Below are 25,872 nucleotides of genomic sequence, written 5' to 3'. Positions count from 1 at the left end.
CAAGGACTCTGTTGAAGGCTTCTACAATATAGAAATGATGAATCTGGCTTACAGAGGGAATTTGGTGGTTAAATGAATTCCTGCTATTGCAGCTATTGTATGTTTCCTAGGCAACTAAAATACCTAAGAAATGGGAGCAGTTTAAGAAGAAAAGTGCTTTACAACTAAGGCGGGGGGGGGGGGTGGATACTCTTTTTTAAAAGGTGATATGTGGCCAGACAATATTATGATTTTTAAAAAAAATTACTGAATGAGTAATTGTCCCTGATGTACAATTGAGAGCATTTAAAAAAGTAATACAGGGCCAGGATGACTACATTTTATTTTTGCATTTCAGTTCCATTTTTATTTAGTTGATTTAATATGCTGCATTTTATAATTATCAAGTTGAACTTTTTACTAATCTCTTTCTATATTAAGCAGCTTGTGCATTTTTAAAGATCTTTACCATATGTCAATTCTCTTTGGAGAAACTGTCTAAGTGTGAAATATACCTGTGAAAAACTATTTTCAATGTGTGAAGTGCATCTTTCAAACTGATAAAGATGATAAAAACTATTCTGATCATGGCATAATGGACCCACCACAATTGAATTCAAATATATGTGGCACAGACTATCTGGAAATCAAGCCAGAGGGGGAAAAAAAGAAAACAGAAGGCTGATGGAATATTTGAGCTGAGATGATAAGAGTCCTAGAAATAATTTTACAATGTTTGTGTTCATTTTTCAATCTTCAAGCTGTTTTTATCAGAAATTAATACTGTATTTTGTTCCATTGAACTTCAGAACATTCTAGTAATTTCTCAATATCAAAGAAAAATCCTGTTATATTGGACCAAAACATTATTTTTGAATAAAGACAATGATACACATAATGATAGCATTTTTTTTTCTTGCAGTCAGATGATAATAGAGATGCATTTTGGTATTTGGTATAGGCTATCTTCCTCAGGGTACTTAGTTTTCAGGGACCTGCTAACCCTTGTTAGGGAGGGCAACTAAAAATACCATTCCTAAAATTCAAGTGGATCCAACACATTTGAAAACCACATTCAAAAGCATCTTGCTCTCATCTTTTCTTCTTTGGTATTTACATTGACCTAGAACCCAGTGTGAATGTTTTGCTATTATGGATCATTGACTTCTACAGAATGCCCAAGTTTGCATAGCAAAGCTTTCTGAGAATGACAGCATTTTCCATACTGATAACATGCTTAAAAAAATAAAACATATCTATGTGTTTCTTTCTGATTCTTTTAAAAAATTAATTAGAAATCAAATTGGCAAAAATAACTTTACAAAAAGAAGAAAAGAAGGAAACAAAGATGAGTCTCAGATATTGTACATAGATTTCACCTACATAAATAGAAATACTTTGAATAAAAAAGATTCAGACATAAAATACATTCTCTATAACAACATACACGTATTTGGAATTTCTAGATGGGTTTATGAGAAATTTACCACGTACTTCAAACTATAATTATATTCTTCCAATATTCATGGTAATGAATAAGCTAGAAAGACAGAAAAGTTTGAATAACTCAAATCTAATGCAGAAAAAATAATTTATAGTTTTTAAGCAAATACTCTAATTTGAACTCAATTATACTTTTAACACAAATTGATTGTGCATAAAAATATCCTTATTTCTATAAACATTTCAAGTAGAATTTCATGCATATAATATATTTAAAAGGTGCAATGCTTGTATGATGTTGACAATTACATATTGAAAGTGCATATTGATAAGAAAATGAAACTTGACCTAACTGAACCTCAAGAATAATCTGTTTTGAGGATTTACTTAATCAGAGTAATTTTAAACACCATCTCCTCTGATGTCAAAGTACATGGCCCTGAATTTAAATGGCATCAAAGAACAAATAGATTCATTAGGTCATGTTGCCCTGTCTCTGAAAATAAAAGGATAATTTTCTGTCTTAATACCAGTAGTAGATGTTTTTTCCCAACCAACTGGTTTATTTTTATCTTATGTACACAATAATTAACTAATTCTGTTTGCCTGTTACACTGACCACTTACAAATTTAGAATTAATATTGAGACCTATGTCTAGCAATAAGTAGAATATCAAGACATGCATTTACTGTATTACATTACTTCTTAAATAATCTTCTTTGTTCTATAATTTACCCTTTACTCTAACTTCCTTATGCAGGAAAAGAAAGAGCATACAGTGAGTGACATCAGCAACATGGCTGATTAAAACATCCCTGGTCATGTCCCTCCATCAACTCTACCAATTTGCCATTAATCCACAGACAAAAGTGTCTTTGTTGGAGCTGTGTAGGATCCAGCACCTTATGTTAAGGGACTGGGAAAGACTCTCACTCACCATTGCAGTGATCAGTAAGCATACACAACTCAGTCCTGGCTGTGTACCCTGCAGTGGCCCATGAAACATCCACAGCCCCTCTGGTATGTGGTCCAGGAGCTCCTGGAAAACTCCATCTTAGACAATCACCCACAGACAAGAAAGCCTTTGTGAAATTCACATTTCTGGTGGAGAAATTCCTCCACACTGTTGGATCAAAAAACAAACAAACAAACAAACAAAAGACATTTAAGTCTGAACACATTAGAGAGAGTAAGAGGAACAATTTGACTTTACCCACATTACCCCTCCCCAAGGCAATATGGCTCAGGGCCAAGAAAGATCTTAGTCTGTGATTTTTACTGTAGGGGAAGTGAGAGAGTATACTTCAGCACCCAGCTTCCCCACCTCTGAGGAATGCTGCCAAAGAAGCTCATTTCTCTTTTGCCCCATCCAAAGTATTGAATCATGAGCTGTGTGATGGGGTGGGAGGTGGGGGAAGAAGCTGGGGAACCATAGATAGGATGTTCAGAGGGCATTAAAACGATGCAGATTTTACTAAGTAACTGCACTGCAGGCTCCAACAAGAGATGCCCACCCATGAGAGGCACCTGGGTGGCTCTGTTAGTTAAGCATCCTACTCTTGGTTTCAGCTCAGGTCCTGATCTCACCATTCATGAGTTTGAGCCCCACATCTGGCTTAATGAGGGCGCAGAGCCTGCTTGGGATATTCTCTCTGTCTGTCTGTCTGTCTGTCTGTCTCTCTCTCTCTCTGCCCCTGCCCCACCCATGCACTCTCTTTCTCTCTCTCAAAATAAATAAATAAACTTAAAAAATCAAGAGATGCCCACCCATGAGCAGCTGGAAAAACCTTGGCTGTGGATACCCTGACTGACCTATGAGTACCCCCTGTGCTTTCCTTACATACATTACACACAGACACAGGTGCATGCACACATGCACACATGCACACACACACGCACACACACACACACACACACACACAAACACACTTTGTGTCTATCTTCCTGTGAATGCTCCCTATGATAGCAAGAATAAGCTTTGTCCGACAGCTAGTGAACATATACAGAAAACCAGCCAGAACATGTAGGCCAGGGAGAAACCAAAATCGTGAACTTTAGTGCCATCCTTGGGAGATCAAAAAGGAGCGGTCAGCACTCATCCTGGTACAATGTAGGATCAAAAGAAGACATACAAGCTTAAGAATTCTTCCACAAGGGGGAGCAAGAAACATGAAGCAGGTATACCCAAAGAAGGTTTGGGAAGCCTCAGAATCTCTAGGAGAGCTGATGGAAGATGTTTCTCTCTTGAAGGAAGTTAGTAGAAACACTGGAAGAGGTGTCTGTTACTTCAAATTTGAAGGTGGCAACACACAACTTCAAAAAGCATGAAAAAAATCAAGGAAACATGACACCACAAAAGAACCACAATAATCTTCCAGTAACTGGTCCCAAAGACACACAGATCTGTAATTTACCCAATAAAGAATTCAGAACAGCTATTTTAAGGAAATTCAACGAGCTACAAGAAAACACAGAGACAATTCAGCAAAATCAGGAAAACATTAAACAAACAAAATGGGAAGTTAGACAAAGAGAGAAAGATCATAAAAACAAACCAAAAAGAAATTCTGGAACTGAAGAATACAGTGAATGAGATGGAAAATAAACTAGAGACTATCAATGGAAGAATGGATCAAGCAGAAGAAAAGAATTTATGAGTTAGACAACATTTTAAATTAGTCAGAGAAGATCAAAGCAAAAAATAAAGAAAAAAGGGGAAAAATCCCAAGTCATCTATGGGGATACTATAAAAGGAAATAATTATGAGTTATTGGAGCTTCAGAAGGAGAATAGAGGTGTAAGGAGGTAGAAAATTATTAAAGAAATAATGACAGAACTTTTCAAATCTGGATGGAGATTTGGATATCCAAGTTGATGAAGCTCATAAGTAACCAAGCATACTCAACTTAGAGATACTCTGCAAGACACACTGTAATAAAGCTATTAAAAATCAATACGGGCTAAAATAAAATTCAATGTGGGCTTCCAGTTATGGAATGCATAAGTCATGAGGATAAAAGGTACAGCATAGGGGATATAGTTCGTGGTACTATAATAGTGCATGGAAACAGATGGTAGCTATACTTGTGATGAGCATAGCATAACATATAGAGTTGTCAAATCTCTATGTTGTACACCTAAAACTAATATGACATTGTCAACTATACATCAATAAAAAATAAATAAATAAAATCAAAAACAAAGAGAATTTAAAGGTAGCTAGAGAAAAGAAGCTGCAATCTGCCAGAAAATCCCATAAGGCTATCAGTGGATCTCTCAGCAGAAAACTTACAGGGCAGGATAAAATAGAATGATATATTCAAAGTGCTGAAAGAAAAAAATAAAACTACTACCCAAGGATAATTAACTTGGCAAAGATGTCTTTTAGAAATGAAGGAAAGATAAAGACTCCAAAACAAACAAAAACTAAGGGAATTTATCACTAGATCTACTGGATAAGACATGCTGAAAGGAGTTATATAAGCTGAAATTAAAGGAACTAATTAGTAACATGAAAATATATACTATACTGATAAAGGCAAATAAATATATAGTCAAATTTAGACTACTCTGATACTGTGATATGATAGTATGATATGCTAATATGTTAGCCACAGTATAAATGTTAAAAGACAGGAGTATTAAAAGTAATGATAGCTATAATAATTTGTTAATAAATATACAATATAAAAGTAAATCATGACATCAAAAACATAAAAGGGAAGGGAGTAAAGGAGTAGAATTTTTGTGTGCCATCAAGATTAAATGGTTATAAAAATAAAATACATTTTGGGGCGCCTGGGTGGCGCAGTCGGTTAAGCGTCCGACTTCAGCCAGGTCACGATCTCGCGGTCCGGGAGTTCGAGCCCCGCGTCGGGCTCTGGGCTGATGGCTCAGAGCCTGGAGCCTGTTTCCGATTCTGTGTCTCCCTCTCTCTCTGCCCCTCCCCCGTTCATGCTCTGTCTCTCTCTGTCCCCAAAAAAATAAATAAAACGTTGAAAAAAAAATTAAAAAAAAAATAAATAAAATACATTTTTATACCTATAATATGTTCAGTGTAAGCCTCATGGTAACTCCAAAGCAAAAACCTATAGTAGGTACACAAAAGATGAAGAGAGGGGAATCAAAGCATACCAATATAGACCATCATCAGTTCACAATGAAAGGGAGCAGAGGGAGAAAAGAACAAGGGAAATACAAATTAACCAAAAAACAATAAGATGACATTAGGAAGTCCTTACCTATGACTAATTACTCTAAATGTAAATGGATTAAAGCCTCCAATCAAAAGCATAGTGTAGTTGAATGAATTTAAAACACAACACCTAACTATATGCTGCCTACGAGAGACTCACGTTAGCTTTAAGGATGCACATAGGCTCAAAGTGAAGGATGGATTAGACATTCCATGCAAGTGAAAACCAAAAGAGAGCAAAGGCAGTTACACTTATTTCAGATAAAATAGTTTGTAAACCAAAAACTGTAACACAAGGTAAAGAAGGTCATTATGTAGTGATAAAGAGTCAGTTCACCAAGAGGATGTAACAATCAAATATATATGCATCTAACATTAGAGCAGCAAACTTTATGAAGGAAATACTGACAGATCTGAAGGAAGAAAGAGATGACAATACAATAACAGTAGGGGACTTCAGTATCCCATTTTCAACAATGTATAGATCATCCAGACAGAAAATGAATAAGGTAATGTTAGATTTGAGCTATGCTTTAGACTAAATAGACCCAACAATCATATACAGGACATTCCATCCAATAACAGCAGAACACACATTTTTTTTTCATGCATACATGGAAAGATCATATGTGAAGCCACAAAACAAGTCTTAATAAATTTAAGAATAATAGATTCATATCAGGCATCTTTCCCAAGCACAATGGTATGAAGCTAGGAATCAATAACAGAAGGAAAACTGGAGAGTTCACAAATGTGGAAATAAACCAGACACTTCTGAACAATGTGTGGGTCAAAGAAGAAGTGAAAAATATCTTGAAACAAATTGAAATGGAACGATAACCCAAAACTTATAAGATGTCACTAAAGCAGTTCTTAATGAAAGTTATAGCACTAAATGCATATTTTAAGAAATAAAATCTCAGATAAACAATCTAACTTAACACTTCAAGGAAATAGAAAAAGACAAACTAACCTGAAGTTACAGAAGGAAGGGAATAACAAAGGTCAGAGCAAAAATTCATGAAATAGAGACCAGAAAAACAATAGAAAGATCAACAAAACCATGAGCTGGCTTTTGGAAAAGGTAAACAAAATAGACAAACTTACAACTAGACTAAAAAAGAGTCAAATTAATAAAATCAGAAATGAAAGAGGAGATATTACAATTGATATCACAGAAATACAAAGGATCATAAAAGACTACTGTGAACAATTATATGCTTCCAATATTGGATAATCTAGAAGATATGGATTAAATTCCTAGAAGCACACAATCTGCAAAGACTGATTCATGAAGAAATAGACATCAAAACAGATCAATAATGTGTAAGAGGATTCAATCAGTAATCAAAAATTTCATAACAAAAACGTACAAGCCCAGATTATTTCACTGGTGAATTCTACCAAATGTGTAGAAAAATTAATGCCAATCCCCAAACTCTTCTGAAAAATTGAAGAGAAGGAAACACTTTCAAACACATTTATAAATCCAGGCTTACCCTGATACCAAAGTGAGATAAAGACTGCACGAAAAGAAAACCACAGACTAATAACCCTGGTGAAATATGAATGCAAACATTCTGAACAAAATAATAGCAAACCAAATTCAATAGCACATTAAAAATATCATATACCAGGGTGCCCAGGTGGCTCAGTTGGTTGGGTATCTGACTCTTGTTTTTTAATTAAATTTTTTTAACATTTATTCATTTTTGAGAGACAGAACTCAAGCAGGGGTTGGGGCAGAGAGAGAGAGGGAGACCCAGAATCTGAAGAAGGCTCCAGGCTCTGAGCTGTCAGCACAGAGCCCCACACTGGGCTCAAACTCATGAACCATGAGATCAAGACCTGAACTAAAGTGGAATGCTTAACTGACTGAGCCACCCAGGCATCCTGGGCATCTGACTCTTGATTTCAGCTCCGATCATGATCTCACATTTTGTGGGTTGGGACCCACATCGGGCTCTGCACTGACAGTATGGAGCATGCTTGGGATTCCCTCTCTCTCTCCCTCCCTATCTGCACCTCCCTGCTTGCAGAAACACACTTTCTCTCAGAAAATAAATAAATCAACTTTAAAAACTGAATTAAAAAAATATCATATACCATGATCAAATGGGATTTATCCTTAGGTTGTAAAGATGGTTCCACATACACAATTCAATAAAATGTACACTACATTAAGAGAATAAAAAATAAAAATCATATTTTCATTAGATGCAGAAAAAACATTTGACAAAATTCAACATCCTTTCATGATGAAAATTTTCAACAAATTGGGTCTAGAAGGAGCATACCTTAATATAATAAAGCCCATGTATAAAAAGCCCACAGCTAACATCATAATCAAGGTGAGAGCTTGAAAGCTTTTTCTCTAATATCAGAAACAAGTCAACAGTGCTCACTTTTCACCACTCCTATTCAGCACAGTACTGGAAGTCCTAGCCAGAGCAATTAGGCAAAAAAAAAAAAAAAAAAAAAAAATCCAAATTAGAAAAAAAGAAGTGTTTTTATTTGCAGATTGATCAAAAAAAAAGCATTAGAACTAATCCATGAATCAAGTAACTTTACAAGACACAAAATCAATATACAGAAATCTGTTGTATTTCTGTACACTAACAACAAAATACATGAAAAACGAAATTTAAAATGAAACCCGTTTGGGGGCACCTTGCTGGTTAAGCATCGGGGTTCAGCCCGGGTCATGATCTCACGGTATGAGTGGTATGAGTTCGAGCCCTGCATTGAGCTCAACACTGATGGTGTGGAGCCTGCTTGGGAATCTGTCTCTCCCTCACTCTCTCTGTGTCCCTCCTCCACTCACACTGTCTTTCTTTCTCTCTCTCAAAATAAATTGATGAACTTAAAGAAAAGAATCTCATTCATAATAGCATCAAAAACTATTTACAAAATAAATTTAACTAAGGAGGTGAAATATCTGCACATTGAAAAGTATAAGGCTTATGAAAAAAATGGAAGAAAATGCAAATGATTGGAAAGATATCTCATATTCTATGTCAGAATTGATTGTTAAATTGTCCTTACTACCTAAAGCCATCTATAGATTCAGTGCAATCCTTATCAGGATTCTAATGGTATTTTTGACAAGGAAAATTTAAAAAAAGCTAATATATTTAAAAGCTCAATAGTCAAAGTTATCCTGAGAAAAAACAAAGCTGACGGCATCAGACTTCCTGATTTCAAACTATAGTACAGAGTTATAGGGATCAAAACATTATGGCACTGGCATAAAAATAGGGGGGAAAAGGACCAATGAAACAAAATTAAGAGCCCAGAAATAAACCCTCACATATATGGTCAACTAATATTTAACAAGGGGACCAATAATACTCAATGGGAAAAGGATAGTTTCTTCAAAAATGGTAGTAGGAAAACTGGATAACTACATGCAGAAGAATGAAATTAGACCCCTTATACTACTCACAAAAAATTAACTTGAAGTGGACAAAAGACCCAAACTTGTAAAACTCCTAGACCCAAAGAAATTGTAGAGAAAAAAATTTTTGATATTGGTCTTGGTAATGACTTTTTGAATATGATACAAAAAATACAGACAACCAAAGCAAAAAATAAATAAGCAGGACTACATCAAACTAAAAAGCTTTTGTGTAGTGAAAGAAACAATCAACATAATGAAAAGGCAACCTAAAGAATGAAGGAAAACTATTTGCAAACCATTCATCAGATATGGAGTCAATATCTAAAACATTAAAAAGTCATACATTCAATAACATAAAAAAAAAGTCTGATTTAAAAGTGGGGAGGAGCACCTGGGGCTGGCTCAGTTGGCTGAGTGTCTGACTTTCGCTCAGGTCATCATCTCTCAGTTCATGAGTTTGAGCCCCACATTGGGCTCACTGCTGTCAGCAGAGTGCCTGCTTTAGTTCCTCTGTCCCTTCTCTCTTTGCTCCTCTCCCTCAAAAATAAATAAATATATTTTTAAAATTTAATGGGGAAAGGAACTGAATAGACACTTTTTTTTTTTAAATTTTTTTTTCAACGTTTATTTATTTTTGGGACAGAGAGAGACAGAGCATGAACGGGGGAGGGTCAGAGAGAGAGGGAGACACAGCATCGGAAACAGGCTCCAGGCTCTGAGCCATCAGCCCAGAGCCCGACGCGGGGCTCGAACTCCCGGACCGCGAGATCGTGACCTGGCTGAAGTCGGACGCTTAACCGACTGCGCCACCCAGGCGCCCCTAGACACTTTTTTTAAAAGAAGAAATATAAATTGCCAACAGGCAAATAAACAGGTACTCAGCATCATTGATTTTCAGGGAAATACAGGTCAAAACTACAATGAGGTATCACGTTACACCTTTTAGGATGGATGTCATCAAAAAGAAAGAGATAACATGTTAGCAGAGATGTGACTAAAAGGGAACCCTTTTACACTGTTGGGGGAAAAGTAAATTAGTATAGACACTATGGAAAAAAGTATGGAGATTCTTCAACAAATTAAAAATAGAATTACCATGGGCATCTGGGTGGCTCAGTTGGTTAAGTGTCCAACTCTTTATTTTGGCTCAGGTCATGATTTCACAGTTGGTGGGACTGAGCCCCATGTCAGGCTCTGTGTTCACAGTGTGGAGCCAGCTTGAGATTCTCTCTCTCCCTCTCTCTTTGCTCCTTCCCTACTCATACTCTCTTTTTCCCTCTCTCTCAAAATAAATAAATAAACATTTAAAAATAGAATTACCATATTATTGAGCATATATATAATGGAATATTATTCAGCCTGAGAAAGAAGGAAATTTTGTCATTTATGCCAACATAGATGGATCTTAAGGACATTATGCTAAGTGAAGTTAGTCAGACAAAGACATATACTGTATGATATTACTTATATGTGGAATCTCAAGAAGCCATACTCATAGAAACAGGGTGCAGAATGGTGATTACCAGGGATGGAATTGGGAGTCAGGGGGGATTAGGAGACCTTGGCCAGAAGGTATAAACTTCCAGTTATAAGATGATTAAGTTCTGGGTATCTAGTGTGCAGCATGGTGATTACAGTTGGTAATAGTATATTATATGCTTGAAAGTTACAAAGACAGTAAATTGTAAATGTTCACACCACACACACACACACACACACACACACACATAATGGTAATTATGCGTGGTGTTACAGGTGTTAACTAACTCCACTGTGATAATCATTTTGCAATGTATAAGTGTATCAAATCAACATGTTGTACACCTTAAACGTAGACAATGTTACCTGTCAATTATATCTCAGTAAAATGAGGGGAAAAATTAACAAAGAACATACTGGTAGCAGATCTGCAATTAAGAATATCTGCTAGGGAATGGCATACATTATTTTGGATCCTCATGTACTGGCCATAACTAGTCTTGGAAGCTCATGCAATGTCTGTCGTATCATCTTGCCATAGTAGGTTCTCAAACTAAAGTGTCTTTGATGAAAATGTTATGCAAGTTAGAGCATATGACATTGTAACAAAAGGCAGAGAGATGATGTTAATGAAGAAATCCTAGAATTAAAAGAAGGCTAGTTAGTATGCAACATATTTAAAACAAATGAACAGATAAATTGCAAATTCAAAAGAGGGCAGGATAAACTAATCTCAATATTTAGAGAATTTTGACAAATAATTGCTTCACGTTTTGAGCACTATCTCTTAGTATTCAGAGGATTTTCAGAGTCACCTGGCATAGAACCTAAAAGGTTTTTGAGAGATTCATCACATAGCATAACTTCAAATACTCTTCTCCTTGAAGGGATAGTAACAAAGCAGAATTATTCATTGGGGATTATAATGATAAAATATTCACAATTGCTATTAAAGCAATAATGTGCCAGTTTTTAAATTACTGAACTATTCTGTTTGTTATTTTCAAGGGAATCTTATTAGCAAAGATAGAACACACCAACATGATTTTGCTTTGGGATTCATCACATGTCTGATAAGAGAGTATTTAAAAATATATTTCATATATCCTCTCCCTACTTTCTCTAAACAGGTTGAAATGACAATTAAGTAGTGTCTGTGTTATAAAATTCAGAGGACATGAAGGAACATTGTAACTTGTGAAATTGTACCAGCAATGCACATAATAATGTAGACAGAAAAAAATAAATAAAAGGATCAGGGTTGCAGTTTTAAAATAGATCTAATTCTGTATGCACAGAATTACCCCCAGAAGCATTCTGGAAAGAATTTGTAGCACACAGCATCACCTTGTTCCAGGAACATAATAATGCAAGTTCAGGGCTCTACTTAACATGGAAACTCAGTCACTTGCCCATTGAATGACCCAGTTAGTTTTGAACTGGAAATATCTATCTTACCAAACAAAAGGTGAGTAGTTTCTTTTTTGCCAAAAATTTTAAACTTCAATCATTGATTTAGCCATTTTACATAAAGAACCTATTTTGATATAAGCAAACCAGATCTGTAAATCTGTTTTTTTTTAAAGTTCAAAAGATTATTTATCTAGTTGCTCAGTATACCTTTAGTTTAATATAATTATTTAAAATAAACTGCCCATGTTGCTTTAATCCAGTTTCACAGCACTTCAGATTGTGGGCAGAAGGCGAATTTTTATGTCAGAACATTGAATAACAGTTTATGTTTAGTAAGAGCTCACAAATTACTTTAATATTAATTGCAAATAGTCATATACACCAACCAGAAAGTCAGCTGTTTGTAAAAGATAGATATCCTTGATATAAACTAAAGAAAAGTTCATTTATTCTAATCAAGTAGGCCCTCACACAAGAAAAGTGAAACCAGCAGATGGCAGAAAATAAAATCACACTTTATCAATACGTCCCACCTCTTTAAAATGAACAGGGAAGAGGGAGAGGATTCTGAGTCTTGGAGAAATCAATAGTTTTAACTTTCCTAATCTGGGCATTGACCCTGTGATCTGGTTCATCTGGTTCATCATTCTATGGACAGGTTCCAAAAGGTGGAGCAGCCTGAGCATGGAACAGAGATGTTGCCTTGTTGGATTAGCCCTTTCCTGAAAGAGCATCAGGGAGATAGCCTTTTTTGGTGACTAACTCATCTAGTGATGGCATTTATCAGGAGAAGCCATGAGTTTGTATGCATAATTGACCTCTAGATAAAGCAGCATAACTAAAACAAACCACAATCATAATTCTTACATTGTCCTGCCCACAAATTTGCACTTCGATAATCTAACACAATTGTGTTTATGAAATAGAACCTCTATTCATGTGCCTGTTGGCCATCTGGATGTCTTCTTTAGAGAAGTGTCTATTCATGTTTTCTGCCCATTTCTTCACTGGGTTATTTGTTTTTCGGGTGTGGAGTTTGGTGAGCTCTTTATAGATTTTAGATACTAGCCCTTTGTCCGATATGTCATTTGCAAATATCTTTTCCCATTCCGTTGGTTGCCTTTTAGTTTTGTTGGTTGTTTCCTTTGCTGTGCAGAAGCTTTTTATCTTCATAAGGTCCCAGTAATTCACTTTTGCTTTTAATTCCCTTGCCTTTGGGGATGTGTCGAGTAAGAGATTGCTACGGCTGAGGTCAGAGAGGTCTTTTCCTGCTTTCTCAACAATAGCCAAATTGTGGAAAGAGCCTAAATGTCCATCAACTGATGAATGGATAAAGAAATTGTGGTATATATACACAATGGAGTACTATGTGGCAATGAGAAAAAATGAAATATGGCCCTTTGTAGCAACGTGGATGGAACTGGAGAGTGTAATGCTAAGTGAAATAAGCCATACAGAAAAAGACAGATACCATATGGTTTCACTCTTATGTGGATCCTGAGAAACTTAACAGGAACCCATGGGGGAGGGGAAGGAAAAAAAAAAAAAAAAGAGGTTAGAGTGGGAGAGAGCCAAAGCATAAGAGACTGTTAAAAACTGAGAACAGGGGCGCCTGGGTGGCGCAGTCGGTTAAGCGTCCGACTTCAGCCAGGTCACGATCTCGCGGTCCGTGAGTTCGAGCCCCGCGTCGGGCTCTGGGCTGATGGCTCAGAGCCTGGAGCCTGTTTCCGATTCTGTGTCTCCCTCTCTCTCTGCCCCTCCCCCGTTCATGCTCTGTCTCTCTCTGTCCCAAAAATAAATAAACGTTGAAAAAAAAAATTAAAAAAAAAAACAAAACTGAGAACAAACTGAGGGTTGATGGGGGGTGGGAGGGAAGGGAGGGTGGGTGATGGGTATTGAGGAGGGCACCTTTTGGGATGAGCACTGGGTGTTGTATGGAAACCAATTTGTCAATAAATTTCATAAAAAAAAAAAAAAAGAAATAGAACCTCTAGCATCAACTTTTTAAAAAGTCCGTCTGGTGACCGGAAAGAGAAACTCTTTTATAAGGAAGTATTTATTTAGAGGACATAAGGTCATCCACAGGGATTTTCCTGAGAATTCCTATTTATGTATAACTATTGTCAAATATCTCACAGCTAAGGAAGCATAAAAGATATTTGCATTACATAAAGGCATGCACGTTTGATGTAAACAATGGTGTTTGTGAAGATGTGTAGACCAAACACCAGCCTGGTAGATATGCTGTGATTGATGTGAACTCAAAACTAAAGGAACATAATGATAATGTAAATAAAGTTGATCAGGAATAAAATGTAGAGAAATGGAAGTATATTTCCCGACTCCAGAGGTCAGCTGCTGCTTAGCTCCAGCCAATTGTTGACATACAGAAATGTGGGCTTGGTATTGCCAAATCAGACTTTCAAGTAAATCGAGAAAGATGGGACGGCTATAAAGATGATGTGTCTGGAAAAGGGTAAATGGAACAAATATAGTAAGGAAAGAAAAGAGAGAGGAGAAACTGAAACAGACATCAAGGAGCAGTAGGGAATGGGGGAAGACCATAGCTTCTAGCCACAAGGGACACAACAAGTCTCCATTCTCGATGCTGTTTGAAAGGTATTATCTTAACTAGTAATCTAGTGTCCAGTCTATGTTACATACTTCACACGCTTATATGTTGTTTCATTGAGTAAAATGATTATCTAATTAATGCCAGATGAATACATAGAAGAGGCTGATAAAACTTGTATTCAAATACATTGTAATCTGCAGATTGGATGCCAGGAGCTGTGCAAATGCAGAAAACAAGGAAAGTTATTTGAAGACACTATTAGGTTTTTGGGCAGAGACTAAATTCAAGTTAGTTCCCCAAATGACATCTCATATTTCACTCTGTGAAGTTGAGTTCTCTTACTGAGTTTACTCACATTCTAAGAAGGTTAACCTCATTTTTAACTTGGTTGATGTGTACTACTTTATGTTGAGTTTTTATAAAAATTCATCTATTTGAAATGGAGAAGGTGAACACTGTGTATATATGCGGTTCTACCATTAGGCCTGTGTTTGTAATGAGATTTTATGTATATAAATATTAATGACAACATTAGCTTATTGAAAACTCATGAAATATCCGAAGTTTACATTCATTGATTTTGTAACATACTGACTGTGTGCTCACCATGAGTCAGGCACTGTGCTAGATGCTGAGTATGGAATGGTTTACAGTAAAATGATAGGTAGCAGTGCAAAAGGCAAGAGGAAAATGGCATAGGGATGAAAGTGTAATGTTAGACAAAGCTGAATTCAAGGTAAAGTGTACAAACAGGATAAGAGGGTCCCCTTTTTTATAAAGTACTCTGAGCTACAATTCAGATAGATATATAATTATTTGAAATGTTGAGTTATATGAAAATATGTAAACAAAAACTTCCGGAAACAAAAAAAAAGGAAAACATTAGTAGAAACAGGAAGACACCTGACACATTTTACACTTTATCAAGAGCTATCAAATAATGTAAATATCAAAAGAGCAGAGGACCATGATCTGAATAGTTTAATACAATTACATATTATTACTACTAATAAGCATACCTGGATATCCCAGGGGCAGAAAAGAGAATATCTTCATTACATTTAAAAAAATTCTTCATACATTAGGGCAGAAAAAAACTTCCATAAAATTTCCAAAAGTCAAAAATTTTAAAATGTGTAACAAATATCAAATGTCAACTACTTAATTCTTTGTAAATTTAAAAACTCCCTTGTGGGGCGCCTGGGTGGCGCAGTCGGTTATGCGTCCGACTTCAGCCAGGTCACGATCTCGCGGTCCGTGAGTTTGAGCCCCGCGTCAGGCTCTGGGCTGATGGCTCGGAGCCTGGAGCCTGTTTCCGATTCTTTGTCTCCCTCTCTCTCTGCCCCTCCCCCGTTCATGCTATGTCTCTCTCTGTCCCAAAAATAAATAAACGTTGGAAAAAAAATAAAAAAAAATAAAAAATAAAAACTCCCTTGTAAGCCATTATTCAGTCAAAAGGAAAAATAATTTATTATTTAGCTATCTAGGAAAAATAATGGTACCACTCTACATAAAAGGATGTAACCAGGTTTGAACACAAACGATATTATAGCTTAAGCATTTTTCAACACCAACAAAGAAAGAATAAAAATAAGCAGATTTCAACTAAAGAAACAAAATAAGTGGGTAGGATAAACAATTTTAATAAAGCCGATGCATTAATGTGTTTCAAAATGGAAAAAGAAACTGAATAGATTGTATTAAGATCAGTTTTTCTAATAAGTAGTCAATTAAAAAGTAATGCACTAGGTAAAACTTGGTAGAACAAGTAGGTGCTTTGCATTTATGAAAGAAATATTTAGACACACACACACACACACACACACACACACACACACTCTATACAATGAGGTCCTCAAAGTTGCCAAATCTGTCTCAAGTTGATTTCTACCCCAAATGTTCTGCTCCTAATAATTTCTCAAAATACTTCCCTCTTTAATCTTAACAGTCTGAAGCCTATTTTATTTTCTCTCAAGAAGGCGGCTGTATTAAAAACTATTCTTTACAGTCTTATATATTGTTAATATAGTTTATTTTTCTTTGAAATAACTAGTGCTCAACTCAAACCAGCTTATTAATAACAGCAAAAGGGGGGATAAATCTGGGCAGGATAGTTTGCACACTTTGCATTAGGCAGGACTACATCCACGACTTGTGTGATTACTCTCTTGCTCTTTCTTTACATTTCTCAGCTCTGTTTCTAATTTTGTGTTGGCTTAATCCTCTCCTACCACCAGTGACTTCCAAACTTCTATTCCTCCCCATCACTCCACACTGTTAATGTGGTTGATAAAATGGTGGCTAACCATTAGCATCACATTCTCCAACTAAGAGATAGATGGGTCATATCTATGACCCAAGAGATAAAGTAGATCAGGAATCAGGAATCAAATCAGGATCAGGAATCAAAATGGATTTAGACATTTCACCAACAACTCTGAGAAGTAGAAGGCAGTGGTTATGCAATTTTGAAATGAACACCATATGCTCAGAAAATATTCCAAGAAAAAGGTTTCTATCTTAAAATTATATTCTCAGCCAACTTTTTAATCATATACAATGATCAGTTTTCTATAATGCTGTGTCTCCAAAATTTACCCCATCTGCATCTTTCTCAGGAAGATGTACTGAGATATCCTTCACCAAAATGAAGCTGTAAATCAAGAAAGCGGAAGAGGTAAAGTCAAAGAACAGGGTATCCATCATGAGAGAAGAAAATTTCAAGGTAATGATAATCGGAAGTTCCAAGAGAAGAGCTGCTCAATAGAGCAAGAGAAATAACTAATCTAGACTAGAGCAGGTGGGTAAAGTACTGCAAAGGGATAGATCTAAAGGGGAAAAAAGTCAACAACCAAGGGCATTTTAAATCATATTAGAGAGTTTGGGACCAAATTATTGTTTTAATTAATGTTTATTTATTTTGAGAGAGAGAGACAGAGACAGAGAGAGAGAGAGAGAGAGAGAGAGAGAGAGAGTGCAAGTGAGGAAGGGGCAGAGAGAGGGGGAGAGAGATTCTCAAGCAAGCTCCGTGCCATCAGTGCAGAGCCTGATGGGGCACTTGATCTCATGAATCATGAGATCATGATCTGAACCAAAGTCAAGAGTTAGATTGCTTTACTGACTGAGCCACTCAGGTGCCCCTGGAACCAAATTATTTTAAAAACTAACATGGAAAAGGTGAACAGGGAAAAGTTATACAAGGAAAGAAATAAAATCTTAAAATGCAGTTTTCTCAAATGTCAATCATATTTGCCAACTGTAAGAGAATAAACACTGAATAGTAACCTGACATTATTATAACACAACATCATATGGGCTGAATAGAGGAGGAGGATCAAAGGATCAAAGACTATAAAATATTTAAATATTCATCTTTCATATTAATCATTTTATATACAATATATAACATTGACAAAAATTAAATATCACTTAGAAATACGCATATATGAGCATATTATCAAAAAGCATTGAAGAGTACAGTCACTGGGAAGCATAAATTGGGTTGGATTGGAGGACTGCTGCTTTTCATTATAAATTCAGCTTTTCAATTTCTTTACATATTCTATTTTGATAAAAATAATGAAAATAATTAATGCATTTTTTTTTCAACTTTTTATTTTTTTTTATTTTTGGGACAGAGAGAGACAGAGCATGAACGGGGGAGGGGCAGAGAGAGAGGGAGACACAGAATCGGAAACAGGCTCCAGGCTCTGAGCCATCAGCCCAGAGCCTGACGCGGGGCTCGAACTCACGGACCGCGAGATCGTGACCTGGCTGAAGTCGGACGCTTAACCGACTGCGCCACCCAGGCGCCCCAATTAATGCATTTTTAAGAAAGATACAGTTTTTCTGCTAGCTTCAACAGACAGAAACAGTTCTGGCGAAGATCACATTCCCAACTCCTCTGCATGCTCACTCTGACCAGGGAAAGGGCTGTTGATTAGAGAGAAACTCATTACATGTCTGCATCTGTGATCGAAAGAGATAGATATTTTATTGAAAGACAGCAGTAAGGAGGGAAATGAGGCCTTTGTGACTCATATGAGAAAAGGATGCACGTAGGTGGAATATGTTTAACACTTTAGAAAACGTACTGGCTTCTTATGATATTAAATATTACTTAAATGTAGTATGTTTTAGGATTTCTATAATTAGATGAGTAAACCCTATTCTCTCTATACCTCAATGCAAAATTGAGTCTTATTTAATTAATGGTTTAGATTAGTCTAATTTCCACATATTTTAAAATTCTACATAAATGTTTCCCAAGGCAAAACATGCAGAAAGTTAGTAGAGAACATTTGATTTTTAGATTGATATGAAACAATAGGTATTGTACAGTGTCAGTGAATACTTGCACTAAAAGTAGAATAGCCCCAAGAAAGTGAAATGTTTCATGGTGTTACAGCTTCTATTAAAAACTAAATTAATACATTCACTCTCAGTAGAAATTTTTAGTGAGGTTGGTTATGTGACTCGGTAGTGAACATGTGCTGTGATTCTTTCATTGATTACTTTAATTAAATTTTTTTAATGAGGAGAAAAAAGTAAGTCAGAGGCTGTAGAACACATGAAGAACAATGAAAATAAAGAATGTTCTGAAATATGTGATTTGACAATACTGCTGAGAAACAGCATGGTGTAATGGCTGGAGTTTCTTGTTCAAGTTCTGGATCTGCCATTCTGAGCTGTAGGACCTCAGTGTGTGTACTTGATCTTTCTCTGCCTCAGTTTCAACATGTATAAAAGAGGGATAATATTAGTGTCTGTGTCAAACTGTGCCTATGAATATTTGATGAAATAATATATGTAAAGTATTAAGATAATGCTTGGCACATAATTAAACATTAGATAACTAGTAGCTATCATTATTGCTCTTTTCTTAAGCCTATGTTTCCTTTTGATGTGCTACATGTCTTTCTTATCTTAACTGAGAATTTCTGTTGTTCATTTGAAAACAAAATTCTGAAGGACTGTGTAGCTCACTTAATACTATTCTTTGGAAGGGTGTTGATGATTACTTTTCCATCATTAGTATCTGATCCAGATCATTTATTCCTGTGAAATATTCAGTTCATAGAGACACAGCATAGGATAGAAGGGCAGCAGTCAGGTGTTAGTACTTAAAATTGATAAGTTAAAGGGGCTGATAGAAGAAAGGTTTTTACACAAGGAGTCTTTCTTTAAAAATCATTGAGAATCATTTCCACTAGCCTCATTCTTATACATACCAGCAAAAACTTGGCTTTCAAAGGCATTACTAGGTGCTTCTTACTATAACGGTAGCTGTTCAGAGAAATACAGCCAGATCTCTCCTGCTTTCTTTGTTCTATTCCTCTGTCTCCACATAGCCCCCATCGTTGCCACCATACCACCAGGACAAGGACATTCATGGCTGCTAGAATTGAAGCATGCTTGTCATTTCATGTTTGATCTTTTAGAAAACAGATGCAGTTTACTAATTGAATATAGTACAAAGTATTACGGGATTCTAAAACATTAAAACTGCTAAGGATTTTAGAAAGTATTTGCTGAGGCCCAAATGCTTTGTGATAAGCAAGTGGATTCCATGAAACAAAATGGTTTGCACAAGTTTGAATAGCTAGTAAAGGGCAAAACAAGAAGTAATATATGGATCTTTTAAATCCAACATAAGCACAATTTTTTTTTTACCTTGTTGCCTGCTAAAGTTGAGACATGTGGTACTATAGCCTTAATTGTTTTGTTTAGTTTTATCGTGTCTAATAAAAAGCACATTCTTGACAGTAAATACTACTGAAGCCACTAAAATGAGTAAGGTAACCCTGTCCTGTTGCATTTTACTGTTTAATCATACTCTCTGGTTACTTTTTTTCCCCCATACTTAAGGAAATCACTAATTTTATCAGGTAACTTAATGATTAAAATTCTTTCTATGAATCAATAAATTTTTGGAGCATGATCTGTCATTATGTTCTTTCATTACCATTCCAAAATAGGTCTATATTATACCCAGCCTTTGTTCTATGACATTAACTTGACCATATGTCTGCATAAAGATTAGTTTTTTCAGTTCCTTCCTATAAGTGAAATGGATATCTAGTGATTACTTTCTAACTCTAAGGTAGCAAAGTTCCTTAACACTACTCAATTACAACACTTTTTATTCTTTCTAATGTATCTCTATCCTACGTTAACATCATATTATATTAACCACATTGCTTTCATAGAAGTACCTCTAATTCATCAGTTTAAACAAAATCTACTGGATTGAATTTATTTCTGAGAAAGGCAAGAGATGATGTTTGTTGTCAATCATGTGTTATTTCGTTTTAGTAGCTGAACTTAGAAAAGAAGTAAAGGGGAAACTGGGCTATATATATCCGTCATTGTATCCAGATGTAGTTTGTATCCGAGTCTCCACTAAATACTTGAAGGTGTAGCATCTGCTACCTGTGAGTCATATGACATAATTTTGAATTATATTTACTTTCCTTCATTATTAGTATATTCTAAAATGAGCCATTATTAGTCATGTACACTAATAGAAAGACTGTATGTAGAAGAAAAATCATATTTTTTATCTTAAATATTTTAGAGAAGACTTCGTATTATGTGACAAAGGCAAAATAAGCTGTCCCAAGGCTAATTTTGCTTGCACTCAAACCATATTTATCCATCAAGCTAACAAGTATCCATTAACACCTGTTATTACCTAGACTTATTTCTAGATACAGATAGATACAGATACAATATTAACAAATCGAATAATAATATGTACTATGCCTTAATAAAAATTATAATGTTTATAATGATTACTACTAATTGATCACCAACTTTGTGCTCATATTATATCTTTTATATCTTATCTTTAATAATCAAAATATCCCTGAAATGCAGATATTCTTTACCTCATTTTACACAGGTGAACTACAACAAAGGAGTTAAGTATTTTCCTCAAGTTCTAATCAAAATCTGTCTGAGTTTAAAGCAGGTACTTTCTGCACCCTATTATACATTTCTTGACGTAAAATAACACTTTGAACACTCTAGATGTTTACAGGAGGACAATCAATGAGTAGTAAAGGAAGCCTTCTGTGTTAAGTGAGAAAATCTTTTATATACTCTGCTTTCCCTACTTGCTAATTTTCCTCTTTGGTTTCTATTAATATATCTTTATCTCTTCCTACTTTACTATTGATTATACTTTTATTTTTCCACTGGTTTATTACTTATTCTCCTGGTGGATTTCCAAAAGACAAGGATTCCATAACTTCCAGTTCAGTAAAGTAATTGTGGTTCTTATCCCCATAAAGATGCATACCACCCCGATGGCCGTGGCTGGCTCAGAGGACACTGCAGTAGATAAAGGTGTAGATTAATGGGTCAGCCTTCCCTTTCTTCTTCTTATTATTGTATCTCCCACTTAGCTCCCAGATCAAGATGATGACTTTCTAAAACTTGAAGAACTTTCCTGATGTAACAACATCAAGGATCTCTTTATAATGCTTTGGCACAGTTGAATTTTCTTTTTAATTCCTCCCTAAACTTTGCAGGTTAGTTAAAATTTTCCATCATTACTCTGCCTGATTCCAGTTGTCAATAGGGAGGAACTACTCCATAATCTAAACCTATATCTGTCAAGAGCCAGTATTTATAAGGCCTGTGCTCTTTCCTGCTTATCTTTTTGTTTTTCTTTCCCTTTCTTGTAAATACAATATGCAGACAGAAAAGTACATGATTTATAAGACTATAACTAGAGGAATTACAGCAAAGTGAACCCACCTACGCAAGTTAACAGATGGGTCCAGGAAGCTACCCTCTTGTTTCTTATTAATCACTACAACTTTAGCCTTCCCTTCAAAGGTTAATGTCAAGTCAGAATGTTTTCATAAAGCTGTTTTGTTAAGAAAAATTATGAGGTTTTAATGCATTCATATATGTGGCATCAGAATGTGTTGCGTGTGTGTGGTAACAAATGAGAACAACATAGGTCATTGCTTGAGCTAAGAGTATATGGAGTTTGATTATATCACTGACTTTACTTTCGAGTATTTTAGAAAGTTCTTATAATTATTAAAATATCAAACGTATAACATATGGCAATTTTATGTTGTCTCAGCACATATCAGTAACAACACTATTCGGTGTGAAACATAGCCATTCACTAATCTACTCCACAGCTCTCTATTTTGTTCACTTTTAAGATACATGACTAATAGATCTTCTTCCACTTAGTCTGAAATGGGGTGCTTGTTCCACAGTTTCTGGCTACCCTGGAGAACAGTGTGGAATTCCCACAAAGTGAGTTGTAGTGCAAATATCAAGCTAGCACTGCATCACCATCTAGAGGTGGAAATGATAACTGCAAAGTTCCTCACTTAAATGAGCCATATATAAGCTTTGAAATCTAAATATACATGGCTGTTAATGTGAATGTGGTGAAAATAATCTGTTTTCTATTGCTTTCTCTCCAGTTGAGTTTCCAGAAAGAGATCATAGCACAAAGTAGGAACCACCTGTACCTACAGATGGCATGGGGAAGCATAAATCCTAGAATCATGTATCAGTGGCATTACAACATAATTCTACCAAAGTTGAGCCTCCCATATGTGAGACAAACCACCTACAGAGGGACCACAGTGGTGTCAGTTTTTTTAGCACATTCCTGATAATGAAATCCATGTTGAACTCAACAAGAATGGCTTTCGTTTTTTTTGGCACTGAACAATTTACACCAACTTGCAATTGACTATTCAGATTATTCTTTTCTCTCCGTAGGCATGACTATGGGAATAGAGCAGAGGATATGCTTGGTATTTTTGAGACTGTTTACATATTTTTACCTCCGTTGTTCTGCTAACTACACATAGCATCCTTTTTTATATGAAAGGAAGAAATCATTGATATAAGTGTGTGTGAGACCAAATGCCATGCACTAATTAATATTATGAATGTTATTAATTCTTCAATTATTATTTAAATTATATCCAAAATCATGCCATGAATTATTAATGTAAAAGTATTGGTTAAGCCCATTTTCCCCATTTTTTTTAATTTAGTAAATGTTTACTGAGCTTCCCCTGTATGCCAAAAACTGTGAGAGATTTTCTTACCTGCAAGAAGCCCATAATTTAGAGCATCTCATACAAAATACACTCAAGTACATAAGAATTCTGAGTGATAAACTTTATTCTTGTTGAGGAAATAGAAGAATGCTATGAAAGACTTCGTTTTGGAGGATGAATAAAAATTTTCAAGTTACAGATGTGGACAGGAACATTCTTGACAGAAGAGAAAGTATACATTACAAAGATTTTAATGACATTGTTAAAGTAAGAAGCTTATGTGGGAAAGAAATAGTTGTGACTGTGGCTGGAAAAGTAGTCTGGGGTTAAATTAGAAATGGCTTTATATACCTCACTAAGTAGTTTGAGCTTAAATCTATAAGCAGAGAGTGGATGACGTAGGTCTTTAAACTGGCAAGTCATGAGACTGTCTATATATGCTTTAGAAAAAGAAGTCCAATGAGAGTATTAAAAAATAATTATAGAAGTGAAAATCATGAGAAGCTTGGAGGGTACTCCAGTAGTCCAAAGGAGAGATGCTGAGGACTTCAGCTGATGTCCTATGATGAGGTACTATTAATATTAGTTTGTGAACGATTAAATATAATATGGAAAAAAAAAGACAGCATTGTTGGGATTGTCTTTGAGGTTCTTAATTATATTAATGAGCAGATGGCAACATCATTAGCCAACATAAGACTTCAGGAAAAGAAACATTTCTGTGTAGTATTTTGACCCTAGAAAGCAACAGGCTTCAGCTTTACTTTAGATCAATAATATCCCAGCCAGGAATACATCTTACATGTAGAAAATCAAATGCAATTTGAAAGCAAGAAAATATGGTAAAAAGTGGGAAATGGGGCAGAGGATTACGAGAGATAGGCATTTTTTTACTTATTTTTCTCTTTAAATCTGTAGTAAAAAAAAAAATGCAATACTGATGGGAGGGTAAGGCTCACTGTGTAGATAGTGGATAATGTCTACCATGAAATTTTCCCCATCATCCTTCCTTTAGGCAGTCTGTCAAGAATCAGCCCTTATCCTCATCACCCTCTCTGATACAATTCACACAAATAACTTAACACTCTCTTGGTCTCACCTCTGCTTAGACCGAGAACTTATTCCTCCAAGTCCTTCTTTGCCTCTGCCATGCCTCGCCTCCCTTGGTGTTCTTAAAGCCTTAATCATTCTACATCTTAATTGAGTATTTTTTTGCCACTGTTCTGTTTGTGACACTGTAAGTTACTGAAAGAAGTTTGATTCTTGAGGTTAACCAAAAATATAATTGGTTATAATTTTTCAAGTCTTTGGAAATCTCAAGTATACATTTCCCTTAGAAATTCATAGAGGGAGGCAGTATTGGACAGTGGTTGAGAGCACAGCTTCTGAGGCCAGACTGCCTGGTTTCAAATCCTGGTTACCCCATTAAAATAGACAGGAGATCTTGGGAATATATTTAATTTTGCTGGGCCTTGGTTTTATCATGTGTAGAATGGAGATAATAATAATAGTACTTATCTGTTGGGATGTTATGCATTTTGAGCAAGTTAATATTTATATAACAATTGGAATAGTATCTGGGACAAATTAAATGCAATAAAAGTGTTTGCTAAGTAAATAATGATTACTTTAATAGTTTCCCATTGCCTCTGTCTACCTGTATGAAATGAAGGGAATCAAGCTTGACCTTATCATTGCAAAAATAGAATGTATCACTTTTTCATTAGTTTATTTTGGCATTTGTTAGCTATTTAAATCCTGGAATGATGAATGAATCCAAGAAATGTTGATGTGGATGTTTCTGCATTTTTCCATTTATGTTTTTAATGTTTATTTATTTTTGAGAGAGAGACAACACGAGTGGGAAAGGGGCAGAAATACAGGAAGACACAGAATCCAAAGCAGGCTCCAGGCTCCAACCTGTTAGCACAGAGCCTGACACGGGGCTCAAAATCATGAACAGTGAGATCATGACCTGAACTGAAGTCAGATGCTAACCAGCTGAGCCACCCAGGTACCCCTCTGCATTTTTCCATTTAATCTTAGCTGTAAGATAGCTCACTTTTTCAAATTTTTAAATATGTGTTTATTTGTGTTTAATTCATAGGAAAGGTCGTAGGAAAAACATTGACAGTTGGAGATATCCAAACAAAGTGTCACAGTATGTCCCTGAATGAAACTTGAAGAATTTAACATTCTATGTGACTATCATTCCTGTAGCAGTGAAAAATGTCACTTTTCAGTTTGTCCTAAAATAATGGCAACAGTATAAATGAGAAGGATAGTATGTAAAAAATAGAATCATGATACTCATAATGTTTATATTCTCTGTTACTTGTT

The sequence above is a fragment of the Lynx canadensis genome, chromosome D4 (genome assembly GCF_007474595.2).
Source record: "Lynx canadensis isolate LIC74 chromosome D4, mLynCan4.pri.v2, whole genome shotgun sequence".
NCBI classification, from domain to species: domain Eukaryota; kingdom Metazoa; phylum Chordata; class Mammalia; order Carnivora; family Felidae; genus Lynx; species Lynx canadensis.
This window is presented reverse-complemented; position numbering follows the sequence as displayed.